The sequence below is a fragment of the Gracilinanus agilis genome, chromosome 4 (genome assembly GCF_016433145.1).
Source record: "Gracilinanus agilis isolate LMUSP501 chromosome 4, AgileGrace, whole genome shotgun sequence".
NCBI classification, from domain to species: domain Eukaryota; kingdom Metazoa; phylum Chordata; class Mammalia; order Didelphimorphia; family Didelphidae; genus Gracilinanus; species Gracilinanus agilis.
The window spans coordinates 206960925-206985423 of NC_058133.1; the positions used below are offsets into that span (position 1 = coordinate 206960925).

General features: G+C 39.1%; 1 protein-coding gene across 1 annotated transcript in view; it reads right to left on the minus strand.

Annotated features, from left to right (window-relative positions):
• TEX2 (testis expressed 2) overlaps positions 1-23905 on the minus strand; it is a 149057-nt gene extending 125152 nt beyond the window's left edge. Inside the window, exons 1-2 of the mRNA XM_044673531.1 lie at positions 23835-23905; positions 4818-4962 (exon numbers count right to left, since the gene is read on the minus strand). The gene's annotated coding sequence lies outside the window, so the exon portion shown is untranslated. The remainder of the gene's footprint in view (positions 1-4817; positions 4963-23834) is intronic.
• Positions 23906-24499: the final 594 nt, after the last annotated feature.

A 24499-nucleotide genomic window follows, 5' to 3' on the forward strand; every position in this document is an offset into this window, starting at 1 on the left:
ACAATCCCTGGCATATAGCAGCAGGCCCTAAAGAAGTTCTTGTTGATTGCTTAGCTTACTGCAGATTTTCCCCCCCAAAAGTCACTTCTTAATTATTTGTGCCTATAGAAGAGTGGTGGGGCAATTTAAAATTAGATTTTAGAACACTCAGAATTTTTTACAGCAAATTTACCCTCCTACTTATGTTTTACTTAGACTAATATAAAGATCAGTTTATGTTCCTTAGAACATACCAAATGCCTGACAAGGGAAACAACTCAGCAAGAAGTCAAACTTTTACTAAGGATTTTAAAAAACTGCTACAGCGCATCAATATGTACCTACCCAGGAACTGAGTATATAATGTATGCTGTATTTAATATCCATAGTGCTGACTGCTCATTAATTTTAGATGAATTTCACAGTCAGTTTTCAGTAATTACCAGCAGCTTGCATTACTAGCTCATGAGATCCCTGTATCAATTAAAAGATCCAGTTACTTAAGCAAAGCCTCTCAGATCACACCTCCTACAGAGTCATGCTACGCAGCCAACCTGCCCTAAAGGTTCTTCGGCCAAGTCCAAGGCAGCTGCCCTTTGGACTTCATGATGCTTTCCGTCCAGGAAAAAGAAAATGAAGCATCCCCTCAGCCAGATGCCTTTTCAAAAACTGTAGAAAGCCTGAGAAGCAAAGCCCCTAGACCACAATGTGGCCTTTATTTTTAAATAAATAATTTAAGACTTTTAAATAATAACAAGGCCAAGTAAGTTGTTATAAATATCTGGTTAATAATTTCCTAAAGTTGTAAATAGTTATCAGTGTTATTCCTTTCCCAGGTTCACTTCAGAGAGGGGAGGAAGAGCTAGTAATTTATGGTAATCTTTTTTTTTTTTTTTTAACCCTTACCTTCTGCCTTAGAATTGACACTAAGTACCCATTTCAAAGCAGAAGACTGGGAAGGGCTAGGCAGTGGGAGTTAAGTAACTTGGCTAGGGTCACATGGATAGGCAAATTTGAACCCAAGATCTCCCGTCTTCCAGGCCTGGCTTTTTATCCACTCAGCAACTTAGCTGTTCCTATAGTAAAAATTTTAATAGTAGCCAAGGGCTGGGAAAGAAAATAGGTGCCCATCGACAGAGAGATGGCTAAGCAAACAATGGTACATAAATAAAATGGATCGTTACTGTGCTATAAGAAATAATGAAAAGTGATGAATACAAAAGAAACATGACAAGTCTTTTTTAAACAGATGCAAAATGAAGACAGTAGAGCAGGAAACCAACATACACAATGACTATAAAATGTAGATAGAAACAACAGTTAACAACAAAACTAAAACTGATGTGAAATTATGATGACCAAAGTTGACCCCATAGGGGAATGCACATCCCTCCCTTCTCTGTAGAGGTTGGGGACTACAGGTGTAGAGTCCTTCATATAAAGATGGACTTGGTTTGTGTGTTCTTTAGCTTTCCTGAAGTGTTCTTCTTTCCTCTTTTGTTATTCCTTGTTATAAGGGATGGCTCTCTGGGACAGAAAAAAGTAAGGATAAAAACAAAAATAACCATAATTTAAGAAAAACAAGAAATTAAGGGGTGAGATAATCTTAATACATAAGACTTTTATTATTATGTGCCCCCCCCCAATTATGTGTATTTTGGCATCTCTTTTTGGCTAGAGAATAGAGCTAGAGTTGTAACTAGAAAGTTTTGTGCTGGAAAAATTCAGTTGAGCCAAGATTAGGGGGCGGGGACAGGCAGCAACACCAAAAGGAGTCCAAATGGGACAGGTGGGATGGGAAAAGGGGAGATTCATGATGAACCAGAGTTTTAAGCCTTCAGTCTTGAAAGGGTCTGGAGGAAGATGGGACCCAAGAGAAAGGTGTCACAGCAATGGAACCCTATAAGTAGGTAGTGGCCTTCAGGGATCACTGAACCATGTCGGGGCCTGGACTTAAAAAAAATGAGAGTGTGAGGCATAAGAAGAAAGGACACCTGTCAACCTTACCCCTCCAAGAAAGTACATCCCCAGGTGCTGTACCCTAGAACGAAATTCCATTTGCTCTGAGCTAATTATAACTCAGATAAGGGCTTTTTAAAAATACAAATGATGTTTCCTTTTAAAAACAAGTAAATGAAGGATGTTTGTTGCCCAAACTATGACATGCAATATGATGGGGAGCCCACTGAATTAGCCCCTTAGTACCTACACACCGGAAAGGTACCACAGAGAGCCAGAATCCAGAATTAAACAGGAAGAGCAAAGTAAGATGAATTGTATTTGGAAGTCCATGCAGGGTTCTCCATGCTATAAAAACCCATCTTTTTTTTTTTTAAACTTCTACTTTCTACCTTAGAATCAATATTGTATACTGGTGCTAAGGCAGAAGAGCAGTAAGGGCTAGGCAATGGGGGTTAAGTGACTTGGCTCAGGGTCACACAGCCAGAACATATCTGAGGCCACATTTGAACCCAGGACCTCCTGTCTCCAGATAAAACCCATCTTTTTAACACCAATATTCTCCCTATGATACTAAATGGGTGCTAATCATGACATACTACAATCTTCACAAAATAAACCCTCCAATTTTTCACTGTTTTACAAAGCATTTTTCTTACAACTCCTGAGTGGTGAGGTGAGTACTGCAGAAATTATTCTTATTTTATGGAAAAGAAACTGAGATCCCTCCATCCAGATCTGAAATGATTTGCCCAGGATCACACAGCTAATAAATACTAAAGCCAAGATATGAAACCTACTATTTCTTGGCTCCAAGTCTGGTACTTTCTCCACTATAGGATGCAGTTGGTTACCAAAGGGCAAAGGAAAAGGAGACAGTAAGTAAGAAGCCTAGAGTGAATTACAAAGACTTGCTCCAAGAAATTGGAAATAAAAGTCATCCTCAAGGATGTGTAGAGCCAGAAGAGGAGGTAAGCCAGTCATGTAGTGAAGGATGGTGAGAGATGGAAGACAGTAGTTGTTGTTGCACCGATCCCTACAAAGCATTCTAACAATCAGTATTAGCCCCATTTTGCAAATAAGGAAACAGACTCAGAGAGGTTACATGATTTGTCCATGGTCACACAGCTAAGTGTCACAAACACAATTTGAACCCAAGTTTTCTTAACTCTAAGTTCTTTAGCCTATCCATCTTTAAAAAAATGTAAATTCTTACTGAGCTTACTGAAACTACAAGCCCCATCCATCCAAATTCCCACCTCAAGGAAAATAGCCATTGATGTGAACAACAGTACAACAAACACACAGACTATGGGGCTGAGGAGCAGAGAACCGTGAATGGGATGAGCTGCCTCAGAAGAGGTCAGCCAATACTGTGAGAAATCAAAGGGAAAAAAGAGTTGAACAAAACAGCCAGAAGGCAATGGTTTCCAAGTGGATGCCCAGGAAGAGACTATTTCATGTGGTATAGAGAGGGAGGAAGAACTGGATTGGGGGACAAGGAGATTTTCATAAGAAGTACAAAATATGGTTAGGGCCACATGGTACCTGGTACATATAAAACCTTTTTTTGAGAGCTAGAGGAGAGGAAGAGAGAATCCACATGAGCACACATACACCTATGTGCCCAGGTCCCTGGGAGTGAAACAAAGGAGAGCTAAAAAGAGAAGTCAGATACATCAAGCTGAACAAAGATACCTACAGAATGCCTACAAAACCAAAAAACCTGGAGATAGTCTATACCAGCAAGTTTGTGTACTAAAGTAATTCTTGTTTATACTCTACAGAAGAGTTGGATGAGTATGTGAAGATTTAGGCAACTCACTGTGGAAAAGTCATGGTATAGGCAAAGCTATAGTCTTGAGGTTCAAGTCTAGTCCACTCTGGTTCCAGCTAGCAGCAGCCAAAGTGACTGACTGAGCTCAAGCCTCCCTGACTGGCCTTCCTCACTCAATCCCTCAGAGTGCTAAAAAGTCACCATACAGTTTGGGATCATTTTGGGGGATAGTTTGCAGAAGGAATACAAATGGGCAAAAGAGAATGTGAAGCCATGGTATGAGAATATTTTCTATTTTTGAAAATAAGATATGAGCAGAAAAATCACTTTCTAGAGATGTCAACAAAAGATTGAACTTTCAAAAATAAATTGTTGGAGCAGCAGATGAGGAAGGACTCTGTAAATAATGATGATGTAAAAATAAAAAGTATCAACAAAAATAAGAAAAAAACACCAAATAACAAAGCAGAATGGTACTATTAAAATAATAATACACTTAGGGACATAACCTTCCACCTGCCCCATCAAGGCAAGGGATGATCCTAGGTTCTAGAAGACTATGTCAATGGAGCCCAAGTTCTAACAGGTTCTACTATGTCAAAAAAGATTTCTGAGTAGTCCTGGAAACAGATAGTTTGTTTTCCAAGGACCAGCCTCGCTAAATACAAAGCAGTTCATCACCGGTAGTTCTGGCCACTTGCTGATAGGTTCTTTGACCATAACAATGTGGCAAACAAAGAAAAAGACAAAATGGCCCTCAGTCCTGTGGCTGTGGGGCGAAATGGTGGAAAGGAGATCAGAGTACAAAGAATCACAAAACTTTAGACTATTTATAAACATTAACTTGGCTGTTGACACTCTAAATATGAGATTTTTGTCTAATGACCAATGAACAGACACACTACAGGAGAACTGAACCACACTGATCATTATCACTATTAAACAAATCCAGAAGATAAAAGGATGTATGACCAGAAAAAAGACTCAGCAAGAACAAGGAATGATTGGCAAGCACTCTACACACTCCAATGGTATCCATGCCATGTCAAGAGAATGCAAGGAAGCCCCAGTACATTGGGTAGACCCCTTGTGGTGAACTTACGGGAAGACATGAACAAGAGTTGCACAGGATGGGCAGGCAGGAATAGGCTGCAATCTGCATTGTTGGAGGGAATACCCACATCGATGAGATCACAGTTCCAATGGAATACTGGAGTATTATGAAGATAAGTCTTTTTTCATAGTTCCTGATCAGAGAAAGAATAGCCTAATTTAATATTTTGCATTTGGAAGTCTACATTATTTAATGCTATGCAAGGATTATTAAACTATTAAGGCTCTTTGTGATATCTACTAAGTACAAAATATATTAAATTGGACAGTCTTTTTCAAAGACACTCTATAAAAGTGAGATTTCTAGGTGGAGGAGTATGTAACTTAAAGGACCCACATTAAAGATGACTATTTCAAATCTGCTCAAAGGACCTCGAATATTATGCAGATTCGAATCACAGCTACCCTTTCTTTTCCATAATGGAGAAAAAAAGCTAAAGGATTACAGGTCATTTGGATAACTATTATTAGAGTATTAATTCACCTTCAAGGTTGTGTTTTATAAGCCTATTAGCAAATTTCAAATAATTTTGTATATAATAGTCATAATGGCTAATACACACAAACACAGACACATACACACAACATACACACAAACATGCACGCAAGAGTTCTAGGTTTTACCACTTTCATTACAAAATAAATTAGGTGTGATGGATCATGTCTCTAATCCCAGCTACTAGAAAGGCTGGGAATGTCAGATCTCAAACTCAGGAGTTCTGAGTTACAGTGAGGTAAGATGATCTCTATACTAAGCTAAGCATTAATACAGTGAACCCCCTCCTGCCACACCCCCATCTCCCAGCAGAAAGCCAACACAGTGCAAAAGGAGGGAAACTGGGCTCAGCTTAGAAATAAAGTGGGTTATAGCACTCATGCTGATCAGCAGTAAGATGCAGGACAGCAAGAACCAAACCAAACTAAACCTTGATATTTCAATAGGGAGGTGCAATTTTTTATGTACCAGGTACCATGTGGCCTAACCATATTTTGTACTTCTTATGAAAATCTCTTTGTCCCCCAATCCAGTTCCTAGGTATTCCAAACCTAAGATAATCCCCAATATAGATACAAGGTAAGGTAAAGACAACTTTTTAAAGGCTGAAATTCTCAAACATTTTGACCTCTCCCCTATTTTGGGTTGGGTTCCATCAAGTGTCAATTGCTTTGTGAAACTTTTCCTTGTCTCCCCCAGCAGGAAGTAATCTCTCATTTCACTTTTCCACCTCTCCTGTGAATTCATCATGCTCTTTTTGTATTATAGTTATTTGAGCTAAGAGGCTGTGAGGAACAGTAATAGAATACTTGGACTTGGAGGTCAAATTCCACTTCAGATACTTAGAGGCAGCACAATGCCATATGAGCAAGTCAACTTTACCTCTCTTACTATTTCATCACATGTACAATGGGCATTCTACCACCCATTTCAAAGTAGAATTGGTGAGGCTGAAATGAGATAATGTGTATATACAGCCAGTCAGTTATCAAGCACTTATCAAGTTCTCACTAAGTGCTAGGCACTGTGCTAAGGACTGAGGAAACAGAGACACAAAAACGGTTTTCTGCAAGTTTTTTCAGTGAATAGTATTGTCTTCTTATCTTAGCAACACTCACTAAACCAGGGGTTCTTAATCTTTTTTTATGTCATGGATGCTTCTGACAGCATATGGATCCTTTCACAAAATATTGCCATCAAATGCATAAAATAAAATCTCTAGAGTTACAAAGGAAATCTATTATACTGAAATAGGTATCAAAATATTTTTAATAAACAAGTTCATGGAACTCCGGTTAAGAATCCTTGCCCTAGTTCCTTGAGAGAAGTGGTTGCAATAGGGATAGCTCAGTGGACAGAGAGCCAGGTCTAGAGACAGAAGATCCTCGGTTCAAATTTGACCTCAGACGCTTCTTAGCTGTGTGACCCTGGGCAAGTAACTTAACCCCAATTGCCTAGCCCTTACCACTCTTCTGCCTTGGAACCAATACTTAGTATCAATTCAAAGAAAGAAAGAGGTTTTTTTAAAAAGTGATTATATTCTCAATGCATATACAACAGTGTACCTGACACATACAACAGATGTACACTTCCCTTATTTCTGATCAGAGCAACCTTATTAGGCCTCAAAACACATTTCTGATTCTGTCTCTTACAGTGGTGTTTGGGTAAGTTATTTAATCTCCTCAAGCCTAAATTTCCTCATTTGTAAAATAAGGGTGTTAGACTTAATGAAGTTTGAAGCCTCATCTAGCTGGAGCTCTATGATCCCATGAGCTGGGAAGACAATTAACATTCCCAAGTTAGGTTTTTTAGTAATCTCATGAGCAGCAGGGCTGTGGGTCAAACGTGGTGACCATGATGTTATTTCCCTAAGCTTTTGCTCTTTTCCAAGAACTTTGGACACTGGCAACAAAATGACCACATTCCAAACTGCAGGCTCCTGATGCAGGGAAACAAGTTATTTGAATTTAAAAAAAAAAAAAAGCCTAGAACAATTCTTTCTAAATAGGTAAAAGTTTAAGCTTTAACAAACACACTCTGGCAAATTCCTTGTATCACAGAATGGCTTGTTTTGAGAATTATCCAGACATTCTCAAATGTTATTCCAAAGAGTTTTGAGGGCCAAGAACATTTTCTTAAAAGTCTCTATCTACAAAGAGAAATTTAGTTCTGACCTATAGGATCCTACCATTACTTTAAAAATTCAACTAGGGACAAGTAGGTGGTTCAGTGACTAGCAAGCAAGATCTAGAGGTGGATGGTCCTGAGTTCAAATTTAATGTCAGACACTGCCTAGCTGTGTGTCCCTGGACAAGTTCCTTAACCCTAATTGCTTAGCCCTTACACTCTTCTGCCTAAGAATTTGGTATCAATTCTAAGACAGAAGGTAGGGGCCTAATTTGAACGAATCATAATCTCTGCTTAAGTTCCTTCTACTTGCTGCATATATAGGGAAATTCCATCACCTAAGATTAAATTTACTCTTATAGCATGAGAGTAAGGTACCGGAGCAAGTGTTCTGGACTTGTAATCATGAAGACTTGAGTTCAAATCTCACTTCAGCCACCGGCTGTGTAATTGGACAAATCAGTTAACTACTTCACAGGGTTATTGTGAGGATTAATCTATCAATAAGCCCTCAATTGCTTAAAATGTGCCACATTGTGTTGAGTACCCAAGATACAAGGACCAAAATGAAAGTCCCTGACCTCAAAGCACCTAAATTCTAAATTGAGGGAAACAATATGTATAAATATAGATACAAAATACATACAAAGCAAAAGTGGAGTGGGGTGGGGGATATGAGCCAGCACTCCTCAACGTTCCCTCTACATGAGCAATATCTCTTGAATCTGTTCTCTTCTCTCTATTTATACAACCATCACCCTTTTCACCTCTTGCCTAGACTATTTCAAAAGATTCCCAATTGGACTCCCTCCCTCAAGTCTCTCTCTTTCCTTTACAATTCATTCTCTTTATATTTGCCATAATGATTTTCCTAAAGGAAGTTGACCATCTCATCTTTCTACTCAAACTTCAATGGTTTCCTCTTGCCTTTTGGATCAAATGGAAACTTTTGCTTAACTTTTAAAGTCCTTCATAGGAGGCAGCTAGATGGCTCTGTGGATTGAAGGCCAGGCTAGAGGTAGAAGATCCTAGGTTCAAATCTAGCCTCAGATCCTTCCTAGCCATGTGACCCTAGACAAGTCACTTAACCCCTACTGCTGGCTCTTACTGTTCTTCTGCCTTGGAACCAATACGCAGTATTGATTCTAAGATAGAAGGAAAGGGTTTAAAAAAATTTTTTTAAATAAAGCCTTTCATAGCTTGGCCCCAATCTAACCTTCCATATACTTTCTAATACACAAAAATCCTTTCCAACACTTCATGGTCAATAAACTGATCCATCAGAGTCTCCTATGTATGTATCAGGCACTGGGCTAAACACTGGCACTGATGATACAAAGAAAAAAGCAAAGCTCTAACAAGGGAGGCATGAACATATATAAATATATTCAAGATACATACAAAGTAAATACAACATAACCTTATGGGGAAAGGTTACAGAAGTTGGGGCCTGGGCAAAGCCTCCTATAGAAGCTAGCATTTAAGTTGAGCCTTGAAAGAAACTGGAATTCTACAGTGCTGAGATGAAGAATATTCCAGTCATGGGAGGCAGCCAGTGCAAAAGCTGGAGGGTTGTGTATGAGGAACAGAGAGAGCCCAGTACCACAGGTCCAGAGAGTTCAAAGAGGGGTTTCCTATAGGAGAAGTCTAGGAAGGAAGGAACAAGGTCATGAAGATCTACAAATGCAACATAATTTATATATGATCCTACATGTAATTAGGAGTCTCCATTAGTTATAAAGTGTTTGGGGTGGAGGAGAGGGGATAGGAGGACTTTTCCATAAGAAAAGTCACTCTGGCAGCTGTGTGGAGGCTGGATTAGAAAGGGGAAGACTAGAGATGTAGAGAAAAGTAAGGAGGTTAGTGGAATAGTCTAGGCCAGAAGTGAGAGGGTCTGAGGTAGGGGGATGGTTGTCAAGGAGACCGAGGCAAATACAAAAATGCTGTGGAAATAGACATGAGATCTGAAATAGACATGAAATCTGGAAATGTACAGGACAGTATGAATACAGGATGTCACCAAGGTTATGCGCTTGGGTAGTCCCCTTGAAAGAAAGAGGGAAATTCAGAAGACAGGTTGATTTTGGGGAAAGAAAATACTTTTAAACCTGCTGAGTTGGAGATACCTCTGAGACATCCAGTTTGAGATGTCAATAAGCAGTTGGCAACATGGGACTTTATAGAGAAAAACCAGGACTGGATATATAGACCTAGGAGTCATCTACATAGAGACAAAATTGAATCCAGGAGAGCTGAGGCGATCACAAAGTAAAAGAGTATAGAGAGAAAGATGACCCAGGCAAGAGTCTTTGGCTATAGTTGAACTTAGTAGGAGGGACCTGGATGAAAATCTAGCAAAGACGACTGATGAATAAACAGATAAGAGAAAAATCAAAAGAGTGCCATGGAAATTCAGACAGGAAAGAGACTCTAGTTTAAAAGGGTGGTCAACAGTGTTAAATGCTGTAGAAAGATCAAGAAGGATAAGAACTAGGAAAAGACTATCAGATTTGGCAACGACAAGATTATTGGTAACTAAAAAGTTTCCGTTGAGTAATGATATTGGGAAGTAGAATGTACTAGTTTCCTTGTGACAGGAAAGATTATGGAGGCAGTAGAGACTGGTTCGTTGAGTTTAGCTGAGAAGAAGAGAGATATAGGGTACTGGCCAGCAAAAATGTTAACATCTCATGAGGGAGAGATGGAAGAAAAAAATAAAGAGGAAGAGAAAAATGGTATTAGAAGTAATCTGCTAGAGAAGATAAGAGGGAATAGAAAGGTTCTATTTATTGAGGCTGGCCCTGGCTACAGGAAGGCCCATCTCTTTTTCAAAGCCTGTGGTAAGAAAGAGAGTGTAAAGAGAGTTATCAGGGGGAAGATGAGAAGGAACTCAAGGCAAATGGCCTCAATTTTCTGTGTAAAGTAGAGATGTCCTCAGATAAGAGGGAGTGAGTAGTGCTGGGGGAAGTTAAGGGAAGAAGGTTTGAAATAATGCTGTAATAAGTAAACTACAGAATCAATTAAGGAAGAATAGCAGGATTGCCTGATTATAGTGAGGGCCCAGCTGAGATTGGAAAACATACGTCATACTAGACCAGGTTAGCATAGTTAATGACTTCAGTTCTATTCAGCAGCACAAGAGCAGAGGAGAATGAGACAAATGGTGGGAATTATCCAGGGTTGGGTTTGGAAAGTCATGAGGGATGATAGGACAAAGGAGCAAGGGTTAAAGAATAGTTTAATTTTTCAAAAATGTTATTTATTTATTAGAGTTACCAAAAAGCATCTTTGTTATTGAAGGCAATGTGATTGAGTGTGCTTCTTTTTTTCCCCTTAAATCATTGTGTATATCTTGGAAGACAGGGCACACTTGTAAATGGTAATTGTTAGTAATTAGTTTTTCAGTTAATTTTAAGTAGCCAAGCAGATAAATTTCATTTTCAAGATTTCTTTTTTCTTTTTGCTGTCAAAAGACATCCAAATGAACACAACACAATGACCAAATAACGGTACATAGTAGTCAATGAACATGATGACTTCACAGTCAGAAGTCATGTTTTTGCATGTAAATATTTATTTGCCACATGGGGGGAGGGAAGCAAAAGTGAACTATCTGGTTTTAATTCTGCAGAAAGTTTTCCGTATGTCTCTTCTTCTTTTGTTATGTAGTTCTGCTCAAAGAATATTGTACCTTAATTCCCTATTCACAGCAGGAAGGTCAGCTGGGTGAGAGAATAGCAGGCAAGTAGAGAGTATTGTATTTGGGCTGGAAAGGCTGACTGGGGAGATTGTAAAGGGCTTAAAATGGCAAACAGAGGAGTTTGTATATGATCCTGGAGTTAACAAGGACCCACAACAGTTTACTGAGTAGGAAGAGGGTCAGAGCTGCACTAATTTAGAGTAATCACTCTGGCAGATGTGTAGAAGATGGACTGAGGCAGAGAGACCAGACAAGCAAAGATGAAGGTCTGAACTGTGTACAAGTAGAGAGAAGGGATGAGAGAATGTGGAAAGGCAGAAATAAGGAGGTAACTAGGCGGCTCAGTGGATAGAGCGCCAGGATTAGAATCAGGCAGACTTGGGTTCAAATCTGGCCTCAGAAACTTCTCAGTTGTGTGACCCTGGGCAAGTCACTTAACCCCTAGTGCCTAGTCCTTACCACTCTTCTGCCTTGGAATCATTTTTTTTTTTATCCTGGGACTCCATTCTAGGAGCATAGGGCCACAACCAGTAGGCAGTGGGTCACACAGTCGCTCAGGGTCACCCAGCTGGGAAGTGTCTGAGCCCAGGCTTGAACCTAGGACCTTTCGTCTCTAGGCCTGGCTCTCAATCCACTGAGCTAGCCCAGCTGCCCCTACTTTAGGTTGCAGTTTCTTTAGCAGATGTAGTTTTTACAAGGTGGGGTTGCTAGCCCCACGCCCAACCCTCCTCCTTTTTCATCCGGGCTAGGGACCATCCTTGGCCCAGGAGTGGTAAGGGTGGGCAATAGGGGTCAAGTGACTTGCCCAAGGTCACACAGCTGGAAGTGTCCGAGGCCGGACTTGAACCTAGGACCTCCAGTCTCTAGGCTTGGCTCTCATTCTCTTGGAATTATTACACAGTATTAATTCTAAGAGGGTGTTTTTAAAAATAGGAGAATGGTGACACATTGTCTCAGAAGAGGGGTGGTTCGTTTTAATGTAATGAAATATGCAACCTAGTCATGCTGGCTTATCCTGTGTGACTCACTTTGTCCCACCCAAAACCAAGGGAAGGAAGGGGCTCCTACTAATCACTGAGCCTCAGAACAGAGAGCCTCTCCTTGCAAGAGTAAAGTCTACTGCAGAGCTGGCAGGGGGTAGGTATGCTGAGATTAGAGGGAAATAAGGGACCCAATGGCACTGTATAGCTTCTGCTTAAGGGTGCCAAGGTTGAAGTTGTAACTGCCCAAAGGGGTTGCCTGCCTATAGTACAGTACTTGGCTCAGAATGAGTGCTTCATAAATACTTAGTGATTTAATTACATCTCTCCACTTGGATACTACCACAATGCCTAAAGTGAATTGAATTTTGATATCTCCTCATTCTCAAATCCCAAACCACCACCTCCTCCCAATTTTAATTTCATAGCAATGTCAGTTTTTCTGGACTCGGGGATCACAATGGTAGAGAGAACTTCTCTAGTTCCATTTTCATAGCTACCAACTTAGTCCAATTACATTGGGAATTCTTAAAACCTGGGTCCAAAAACTTCAATGAGACATTTTTCACAAGTTTATTTCAATATAATTGGTTTATTTTGTAATCCTATGTATTTTGTTGTATGCATTTTAAAAATATTATCCTGAGAAGAGGTCCATTAGCTTCTCCAGACTCCTGCCCATGGGTTCCAAGGTCCAAAAGAGGCTAAGTACTCCTAGACTGGATCCTTCTTCCTTCAATTCTGAATTACAGTAACTGCCCCAATCTTTTTCCTGTAACGACTACCAAAGACACGGTTGTATCTGACTCCATGTGACACCATGGATTTTGTCCAAGGGGTTTTCTTGGCAAAGATACTAGTGTGTTTTGCCATTTTCTTCTCCAGTGTGTTCTCACTTTACAGATGAGGAACTGAGGCAAACAGCGGTTGAGAGACTTGCCCAGAGTCTCATAGCTTGCAAGTTTCTGAGGCCAAATTTGAACTCAGATCTTCCAGATTTAAGGCCCAGTGCTCTATCTAAACTGTATCACCTAGTTTGCCCATCAAACACATAACTACCAAAATAAAATGTCCAGCATCATCTTTTCATCATACCATATTTTTCTCCTTTATTAAAAAAAAACAATATTTCTTGGACTCTTATAATTGAAAGGACCACTCAAAAGTCATATAATCTAGTCTTCCGCTTAATCCAAAAATCCCTTCTAGAGAAACCCTGGCAGATTCAACTCCTCAACTATCTTCAATGGCAGGGAGTTAGTTACCTCATGGGGCAACTCTTTTCAATAGTTGCACTGCTAAATGGTACTCTAAGTATAATCTGCATTTGATGGGCTAAGTTAGAGAACTCTCATTGATTTTCTAACAACCCTGTGAGATATGTAATGCCTCACAGCACTACTGTCTCCATGTAAAGGATGAGGTAGTTTGAGAGGTTATACCTTCTCCCCTGAGTAATAAAAGATAGTAAATATAAGAGCTAGGATCCAAACCTGGGTATCCATCCTGATTGCAAATTCAGTGCTCTTTCCCCTACACCATATGGCCTCTCATTTAAGAAAGCTCTTTCTTATAGCTTGGTCAAAAATCTGCTTTCCTATGGCTCTTCCTAGGAAGGCAGGTGACAGTGGCCAGAGTCAGGAAGACTCATCTTCCTGAGTTCAAATCTAGCCTCAGACACTTACTAGCTAAGTGACCTTGGACAAATCACTTAACCCTGTTTGTCTCAGTTTCCTTAGCTGTGAAATGAGCTGGAGAAAGAAATGGCCAAACACTCCAGTATCTTTGCCAAGAAAACCCCAAGTCAGGTCACGAAGAGTTGGACAACAACTGAAATGACTGAATAACAAACAACCATTGATTCTAGGTCAGCAAGTCTAAATTGGTGTGGTCATCTCGGGTAGGAAGGGAAACTATACATATACTATATATAGTTGACATGTCAAGTTGCTTTGGGATCAGTATTTTAGTGGATCATTAAATAAAGTAGGAATCCTTCTTAGATTGCCTCATAGGTGTAAGAAACTATCAGCTTCCATACCCCTTTCCCCAGGGCACTTGGAAAGCTGCTCTTTCATCTTCTTTCCTGAAGAAAAGTTGAATAAATATACCTCCCATCCTTCAGAGCAGGTGACTAGAGGTGTAAAACATGACATTCTGTCAGACATAGTCAGAGGGTTCATCAGATTTGCTGAAGTCTATTTTTTCCCCTCTCTTTCAATCTTTGTTACAAGACATATCTTTCTAGGTAGAAGATGGAGAGAAATACATTCTGAAATGCATGTATTGTAAGAACATAAGAGGTTAATAAAAAATAACTTTTTAAAAAATATATGAAGTTAAAAAAAGTGTAGTCTCACCTATCTCTAACTGATAATACTGCTCTTTAGGATTTCATGTTATTTCTAGAAGTAATGTTTCATAAAATTCTGCTCATGAATAGCTATGGTTTAGTAGCCAATCTAAATTCCCCAGTTTAGCACTCAAGGCTCTCTTCAACTCAATTTCATTTCCCATCAGCCTTCTATTCTAGTCAAGCTATAATGTACAATCTGTTGACTTCTACCTCCCTGATTCTGCACATTCATCCACTCTTCTAGGAATATCGTCCTTTATCGGTTCATTAGAAGGCAGCTGTGGTTCGGTGGTCAAGAGACTTACTAGCTTACTAGTTGTGTGTCCCTGGGCAAATCACTTAATCTCCCATTTACCTCAGTTTCCTCAGATGTCAAATAAGCTGGAGAAAGAAATAGCCAATCACTCCAGTATCTTTGTCAAGAAAACCTTCAATGGGGTCATGAAAAGCTGGGCACAACTGAAATGACAGAATGACAAACCACCATTGGTTCTAGTTCAGCAAATCTAAATTGTAGTCAGGAACAACTGAGTTCAAATCCAGCCTCAGACACATTCTAGCTATATGACCCTGGGTAAATCACTTACCCTCTGATTACCTGTCTAAAGGACCAACTTGAGAAGGAAACGGCAAACCACTCCACTATCCTTGCCAAGAAAAACTCCATGGATAGCTTTGCTCCATAGCAGGGGTCAGCAATGTATGGCTCTTGAGCCATATCTGGCTCTTTTGAGGGCCAGATATGGCTCTTTCTGCAGGAGCCATAAAGTCAATTTTTTTTCAGGCGCTGTTACAGGAGCACGCACTGTGAGCACTGTATGGCTCTCACGAAATTACATTTTAAAAATGTGGCGTTTACGGCTCTCATGGCCAAAAAGGTTGCCGACCCCTGCTCCATAGCATCATGAAGAGTTAGATGAACTGATCCACAAAAACATCAGTTCACAGTCCTTAACACTTTTAAAACTCCATTCAACTCACCACCACCAAGATCTTCTCTGACTCTTTTCTCTTCTACTTGAACTGACTTTCTCTTCCCTGCTCCTAAATAAAATATTCTCAGTTTCTCCTATGCCTAAGTTACATTTGATTTGTAGTCTTAAGAAAATTCTCTTATTTGGTATTACATTAAATTATTTAGAGGCAAAGTAGCAGGTTGCTAGACTGAGGTTTAAAACCCACCTCCAATACTAGCTGTGTAGTGCTAGAAAAGTGTCTTCACCAGAAGCAGCTCAAGGTGATTCAGTGTAGAGAGAGCCAGCCCTGGAGATGGAAAGGAGGGAGGGGGGCACAGACATTTCCTAGTTGTGTTACCAGGGCAAGTCATAAATCCAGTTTCCTAGACCATACCACTTTTCTTTCTTAGAACTGATACTCAATTTTGATTCTTTTTTTTTTTTTTAACCCTCACTTTCCGCCTTAGAATCAGTACTATGTATTGGTTCCAAGGCAGAAGAGCGGTAAGGGCTAGGCAATGGGGGTTAAGTGACTTGCCCAGGGTCACACAGCTAGGAAGTGTCTGAGGTCAGACTTAAACCCAGGACCTCCCATCTCTAGGCCTGGCTCTCAATCCACTGAGCTGCCCAGCTGTCCCCTTCAATATTGATTCTAAGATAGAAAATACAGTTGTTTTTTTTAAAAAAGTCACTTAATCTCTGCAGTATCTACTCCATAGGACTTGGGAGGATCTGATGAAATAATGTATGTAAAGCACTATATAAATGTTAACTGCCATTGACACTTTCAGGAAAGTGCAGGGATGATATGTTATAAAGTCCTCAAGGGCAGCAGCCTCATTTATCCCTCCTCTACTGAGTTCTGCATAGTAAGTGTCCAATAAATTTAGCAGATTGACCAAACAGACTATAACTTTAAAAGTATAATGATTTTCCAGGGTAAAGGTCATTTTGCATAAGAACTATCTATACATGACAACTGACTGCCAACACAAGTTCTTGTAGTAATCCAGAATACTTTTAATCCAAGAGCTCTTCCCCTCCACAGCTCTGTGTGAGATTTCACTGTCTGGTGATAAAATTTTAAACACCGACAAATTCACCAAAAGGATTCTAAAAATCGAGGAACTATAACAGACATTGTTCAGGCTTAGTCACATTCCACAAACATTGTACAAAATCAGTTTTTACTATGATATCTATCTGGGTTCATAAAATCCTTCACTGACTTGTCTATAAATAGCCAAAGGCCTAAATTAAATCATTTATCCTATCAGATTACTTTTCCCTGTAAGGTAGGGTTATCCCTGAAAGTCTCTCATCATTTTGAGTCAGATATTAAATTCTAAAGGCACACAAATAAGTGGGAACTTGTTCTAACAACTCAATTCAGCATTTAAGTGCTAAATGCAAAGGAGGCCCTATGTTAGACACTTGGGACCCAGGCAAAAATATAACAGTCTATGCCCTACGGGCCCTGACATCTCAGTGGAGATACTTTACCCTGCTAGTCTGACAACAGACTCCAATTTTGCCCTCTATGACAAAATCATAAGCCAGGCTGGGAAAACTCAGGAATTTTGCAAAGTCAGTATGAGTTACCTAGATATGATAATGAAAAACCAAAGGAAGAATAGACAGATCTGCTGTACACTGGCCCTAGTTAGACATCAGCTGGAACATCATGTCCAATTCTTGGCACTACAGGCTCATAGATGGAGAGCTCTAAGGCCTTGTCCAAGCTCTATTTAAAAATTTTTTTTAAATCTTTTTTTAAAATTTGTTTTAATAAATCTTTATAATATATAATAAATCTTTAAATCTTTTAAATCTTAAAAATATTTAAATTTTATTTTCCCGATTTACAAGTAAAAATAATTTTTAAAAAGAATCCTTACTTTCTGTCTTAGAAGTAATACTATGTATTGATTCCATGGCAGAAAAGCACTAAGGGTTGGGTAATGGGGGTTAAAGCCCTGAGTCACACAGTAGGAAGTTTTTGAGCCTATATCTGAGCTCAGAACCTTCCATCTCTAGACCTGGCTCTCAATCCACTGAGGCACCTAACTGCCCCCATAAAAACAATTTTTAACATTAATCTTCTAGAATTTTGAGTTCCAAATTCTCTCCTTCCTCCAAAGTAATACATTTGTAATCATACAAAACATATATGTGTACAAAACATTCCAAATGTCCAAGCCCCATTTTAAGAAATACCACAATCTACAACTTTTGCAGAGGAGGTGTGGCCCCAGGTGGGAGAGGAGAGGGCTCAAAATCAGGTCGGAGAAGGGCAGATAAAGGAAGAAGAGGATACTTAATCTGAAGAAGAAAAGTTTTAGCGGGAGCACAGAAGGGTTGTCATGTGGAATAGGGCCTGGACTTGTTTTGCTTTGCCCTCAAAAAACACATCTGTGAACAATAGGTGGAAGTTACAGGGAGGCAGATTTTTGTTAGGAAAGACTTCCTGAGAAAATTGTCAGAAAGTGGAACTGATGGACGTGAGAAGTAATGCGTTCTCCATCACTGAAAGTCTACAGAGTTGTAGGAAAACTTGCCTAGGAAGCTCTGTGGCCTCAGGCAAGTCATTAAGCCTCTTAATGTGCTAGGCAACAGGATGTCCCCAGCAGCTAGGGGGTGAGAGGGGAAGAAGTTTCCTTCTCCAGGAGCTCCCTATAGCAGCACTCAGCCTAGTCCACAACCCCTATCCTTAAGAAGTATAATAGTTACTTGTCTCTCTTCTACCATATTTCTCATGTGTGAATGGCAACATATGTTTCAGGAGGTAGCTCAGGAGTGCCATGGACAGAGCGATAAAGGGAGGCCCTGGGTTCAAATCTGTCTTCAGACACTTCCTAGTTATGTGACCCTGGGCAAGTCATTTAACCCCAACTGTCTACTCCTTATCATTCTTCTGCCTTAGAACGACTACTTAGTATTGATTCAAAGACAGAAGGTAAGAGAGTTTTTAAAAAATAAAATAAAATGGGGCTAGTAACAGCACCTCCCTCCCAGGGTTGTTGTGAAGATCAAATGAGCTAATATTTGTGAGGAGTGTAGCACAATGCCAGGCTCTTCTTTCACATTAGCTCTTCTTATTAGCAGGTAAAGAAGGTTCTGCATGGTTTTCTTAATGGTGTTTGAGGATGACAATGAGGAAGGTGTCCTAAAAGTGATGACACTTTGTTCTACCTTCTTACTTAAATTCGAATAAGTAAACAACAATCAGCATATTAATGATCTGCATTTCTTTCAAATGTTGACTTTAGTATCATAATTTATACATAGAATAGTTAAAAATCTTTGGTAAAAAGAGAAGCATTACTCATCCTGTGTCATGTTATTGGTCTTAATACAGACTACGCTGCAATAATAAGGGTATTACTTTGAGCACAAGGACTTAAAATGTTCCATTTCGAGTACAAAATAATACAAATAAACTTGGGGAAAACTGCCTCAAACTCCATTAGGCACAAGAAAGGATTTCTAATTAAGGAGAAAAAGTTTATACCTATTCCAAATGGCAAATGGTCATTAGAACTCAGGATGATGTGGTTCTCAGTTAAGATACTTTAAGATTACTTGCAAGAGCACTTCAAGGTATCACTTTTTAATCTAAAATCCTTTATCGTCTTAGAATTTAAGGTATTTCTCTTGCTATGTTGTCTCCAACTGTTAGAAAATATCAAGAACTTCTCCAGGTGATATTGAAGATCTTAGCAGAATTTTGTTCCATCCAGACCAAGCATCTCTGGGCTAATTCCCTTGAGCAAGTGCATTTAAAAACACTGTAAGACCAAGCTAGCTTCCAGAGTTTGCAACCATGGAGGTGATATAGAGATTAAGGGCCTGGGAAGTAGGGAGATGTTTTTTTCCCTTTAAAGGCTAAAAGCCACCAATAGAATTCTACTAAGCCAGAGACATGACCTGTTTGCTGTTCTCCAAATTCAACATTCCATCTCCTACTAGATGGCACAATGGAGAGAGCACTGGGCTTGGACTCAGGAAGAAAGATAAATTCAAATCCGGCCTCAGACTCAAACTAGCTGTTTGACAGTGGACAAATCAGTTCATTGTTGTTTGCCTTAGTTTGTAAATGAGGATAATCTGTAAATGAGGATAACAATAATAGCACCTACCTCCCAGGGTTATTGTGAGGATTAAATGGGATAACCATAAAGCATTTACCACAATGCCTGACACACAGTAGGTACTACATAAACGGTAAGTATTGCTATTATTTTTTTAACTCTTACTTTCTGTCTCAGTAACAACTCTGAAATGACTTGCCCAGGATCATCCAGCTAGGAAGTATGAGGTCAAATTTGAACCCAGGACCTCATGCCTCTAGACCTAGTTCTCAATTCACTGAGCTCCCTAGCAGCCCCAACTATTATTGCTAAAACTTTGCACAGCCTTGAATGCAGTTCCTTCACAGTTAGAATCTCTAGCTTACTTCAAGGTACAGCTTAGGTACCACCTTTTCCATGAATCCTTTTCCTATGTAGGCTTCCCCAATTGTCTCTACCTCCTTCAATAATCTTGTATATATTTAGATATGTATATGCTCTGTCCCTCCAGCAGAAGTGAAGTTTCTTGAGGCCTGTGTCTGTATCCTTAGCTCCTAGCACAGAGCCTTGCAAACTTGCTTTGGTTCGGATCTGTATTTCATTAATACAGAGATCTATCAGCAACTCTTCTACCTACTATAGCCCCAGAACTCTCTGGGACCCTGTGAAGCCAAGCCAAATGACACAGGATCACAAAGTCAGTCATGTGTCAGAGGCATCTTTCCAATTCCAAGCTTCCCAACCCCTTTGAGAAACACTGCTTGCACATAGTAGGTAATTCGTCAATACTGAATTGAACTTAATTTTCCCCAAGGCTGCTTCTGGCACACAAGGTGGCAAGCAATCAGTCAATAAGCTAAGAATACAAAGAAAAGCAAAAGATAGTCTTTTAAGGACTTTTAAGGAGTTCACAATGTAAGGGGGTTAAACAATGAGAAAACGACTAGGGCAAATGAGATTGACAGGATACACTGGAAGTGGAACTGGGCTACAAATGAGAACCAGAAAGTAGTGGAAAGTCAGGGATAGGCCTAGAGCAACTGACTGGAAAATAGGTACCCAGAAGACACCCAGAACCACACTACTTGCTAGCCTAGGGAATAGATGCATTTTAGGAGCTGGGTCTAGAAAAAATAGGGACATAACTAATCCAGAAGGCGGAGTCAAAGCAAACTCACCAGAAACTAGATTAATCAACATACTACAATAAGTATCAAAAATTAAGAGGAAACAAATTAATGAAATTAAAATTAGCTTTGATAAATAGTAATAGTCATAATAGAAAATGGTGATGCTATAGTAGTGCCCATCTTCCACATAAAAAACAAAAACAAAAAAAAACTCAGGGGTAGCTAGGTGGCTCAGTGGATAAGTGAGCCGAGCCAAGCCTAGAGACAGGAGGTCCTGGGTTCAAACCTGATCTCAGACACCTCCTAGCTCTATGCCCCTGAGCAAGTCATTTAACCCCAACTGCCTAGCCCTTACTGCTCTATCAATTCTAAGACAGAAGGTAAGGCTTTAAAAATAAAGCTAACTTCTTGGCCTCTATAATTTGAGGGCATCTCCAAGTAAGATACTTCTTTAAAAAATGTATAGACCTTTGTGTTAGTATATTTTTTATTTTATATTGGTTATATAGGAATGTGCTCTTATAACACGGCCAATATGGAAGTGTGTTTTCCATGACAATAAAAAAGAATACATTTTTTAAAATGTATAGACCAAGGGCAGCTGGGTAGCTCAGTGGAGTGAGAGTCAGGCCTAGAGACAGGAGGTCCTAGGTTCAAACCCAGCCTCAACCACTTCCCAGCTGTGTGACCCTGGGCAAGTCACTTGACCCCCATTGCCCACCCTTACCAATCTTCCACCTATGAGACAATACACCGAAGTACAAGGGTTTAAAAAAAAAAAATGTATAGTCCTAGGGGCAGCTAGGGGGCTCAGTGAGTAGAGAGCCAAGCCTGGCGAAAAGAAGTCCTGGGTTCAAATGTAGCCTCAGCTACTTCCTGGCTGAGTGACCCTGGGCAAGTGATTTAACCCCAATTTGCTTTGTCCATACATACCCCAGAAGCCTCAGAACCAATATTTAATATTGAATCTAAGACATAAGGTAAGGGTTTTTAAAAAATAACATATAGGTGTATATAAAGTCTGCTTAAATGTTAGCTATTAAGATTATAAAACGGAAAAAGAATAGAAAAATAGGTTAAGAGAATAGCACAAAAACCAGAAAATAGAATCCAGAGAATATAAAAGACTATAAACTGCCTGATAAACCCCAGATCAGAAAACACTTGAGAATGGAATCACTACTCAATAAATACTGCTGGATAAAATGGATGGTTACAGAGGAAAAAAACAAAAGGGGGGGGTAGAATACACCTCATGCAATATACTATAATGAACTCTAAATGAATGAGTGGTCTACATTTTATAAAAAGTAATGTTTAAAAAGAAAAGAATAATATATTTGTCTCAATAAAAGAAATCCTTGTGGACAAAATCCATAGATGGGTTTTATTATATAAAAGGATTTTATACAACAAATAGGGCAAAAATTGAAAGAAAATGATTGGGAAAATATTTTAGGTAAATATAATCAGATAATATTCAGATCTCCAAAAACAATAAGGAAGTGATATGTGTCTAAGAGATTAATAAGTAACACATCCTCCCCATGGATCAATAATCAAGGGGGCATAAAGAAACTGTCTAAAACAAAATTACCTGAAATGATATTCAAATTCCCTAATAAGAGAAATGTAAATGCCTATAACCTGAAGATATGACCTCAGAATGGTAAAGATTTTTAAAATACATAAGCTCCATTGCTGGCAAGGATATGGGAAAAAATAGACACACAAATATGTCATTAGTAAGAATGCCAACTGGTGCAAACATTTTGGAGAAAGTATTAAAACAAGAATGAAGAACCTGAAAAGAGGGAAGAGCAATAACTCCTTCCAAAACCTTCCTTTACATGGAGGGAGCAGATCAGAATTTTCCAGGTAACTCTCCACTTTCTATCAACAGTTCTATCAACATTTGTCTCTAAGAAACATTTTGCCTCACCCAGGATAAACTTATCATCTGAAATCTAAACTTAACATCTTTAACTCCCTCAGTTTCTTCTCCCTTCTGAGAGGAAGGCTAGAGAGTAGAGCACTAACGTCCTCCCCAGGCCTTCATTTTATCAAAGCTCAGATCAGAACTTTCCAGGTAACTCTCCAAAATATTTTCCATCAACAGCTTTGCTTAGGTCTCAGGGGAACATCATACCCCCTTGTCTGCCATCCTTTACAGTTTCCTTTTGTACACTGTAATTAGATTGTAAACTGCACAATTAGAACCGTGCCTGGCCATGTGGCGTTGTTGCTCAGTCACATCTGACTCTTCGTGATCCCATTTGGAGTTATCTTAGCAAAGATCTTGAAAGTAATTTGCCATTTTCCTAGTTGTTCCTTTTGTAATAGCAAAATAAAAAAAAACTGGAAACAATATATGTTGGAAAATTGGAAAATAGCTGAACAAATTATGACAGACTAATATAAAATACAGTTAAGTGCCATAAAAGGATAAAAATGAAACATTCAAGGACCTAGGTTAAAATCTGTCCTCAGGCATTTCCTAGCTATATGATCCTGGGCAAGTCACTTAACTGGAACACCTAACTCTTGCCGTTCTTCTATCTTAGAGCTAATACTAAGATTGAAGGTAAGGGTTTGAAACAAAAAGAAGCATACAAGAAAATATGGAAAGGCATCTATGGGAGGTAGGGGGGAGTAAAACCAGCAGAACTAGAACTATATCCAGACCGATTACAACTCTGTGTGTATATACTGTTTCAAAGGTGGCAGAACTTCAGAATAAGAGTTACTACTGTCTTTCTTTGTGAATGTGTTTGGTTCTCCTTAGTTAAAACCCAGGTGTGGGTGGCAAGTTTCTGTTCTTTATTTGGTATGTGTGTTGGGTTGTTTTTGTTATTTATTTGGTTTATAACAACAACAAAACCCAAAATAAACAGAAAAGCCATGTACCAAATAAAAAGATACTTTCTGGTAGTAATAGAAGCAAAACACATAACTGAAAATGCATACATATAACAATTCAATAAAATTTATTGATTTACATATTCTCTGGGATTTTGCAAATATTGATTCACAAAAATGCCTAGGTATTTTACACACATTCATAATACAATACTAAGCAGTCTCAAATTTCACATTTAACTGATACTGATAATGACCATTTAACTTCTTTTTAGAACACGAGATGGTATAGTTAAGAGAATTCTGGAGTGGGAGTCAGAAAGACTTACGTTTGAATTCTACCTCTGATGCTTCTGTGGCACAAAGGAAGTCATTCACCACCGCTCTAAGCCCCAGTTTGCTCATCTGTAAAATGAGTGACAACATCCATAGAATCTATCTCATTGGGTCACTGTGAATCTCAAAGATAATAATATACATAAAATATTTTGCAAAATTTAAACCATCATATAAATGTCCATTATTATTATTATTCTTAAATGGATCTGTGATCTAATCAATTTGGAAGTTCCCTCCAACAAAAATTATCACAATTGATCTGTGCCTGCTCCATCTCCTTCAACTCTAGTCCCTAAGTTTGACACAGAAAGGTCCACCTAACATTCTCAATTTCTCCTGAGCTTATAAGGTTACCTTCAAAGCACTCTGGATGCCCACCTATAATCAGAAGCCCTTATCTTCTTATCTAATTTCTTGATATCTCATAGTGCTATTCTTCTTTCAAGTTACTGATTGGTTAAATGTTGTAACCTGCTCATATCCATCATGTGCCTCCTCCAGTGCCCTATGACATTCATTTTTAATTCTCGGAGATTGTTGTATTTTCCACATCTCATTACCATACAACACCAGTATAATATATAACATGGTGGTATTAAAAAGATGAGGCTTTGCGGAAGTCTGGGATCAATTAAAGGAGTTTTGCAATTTCACA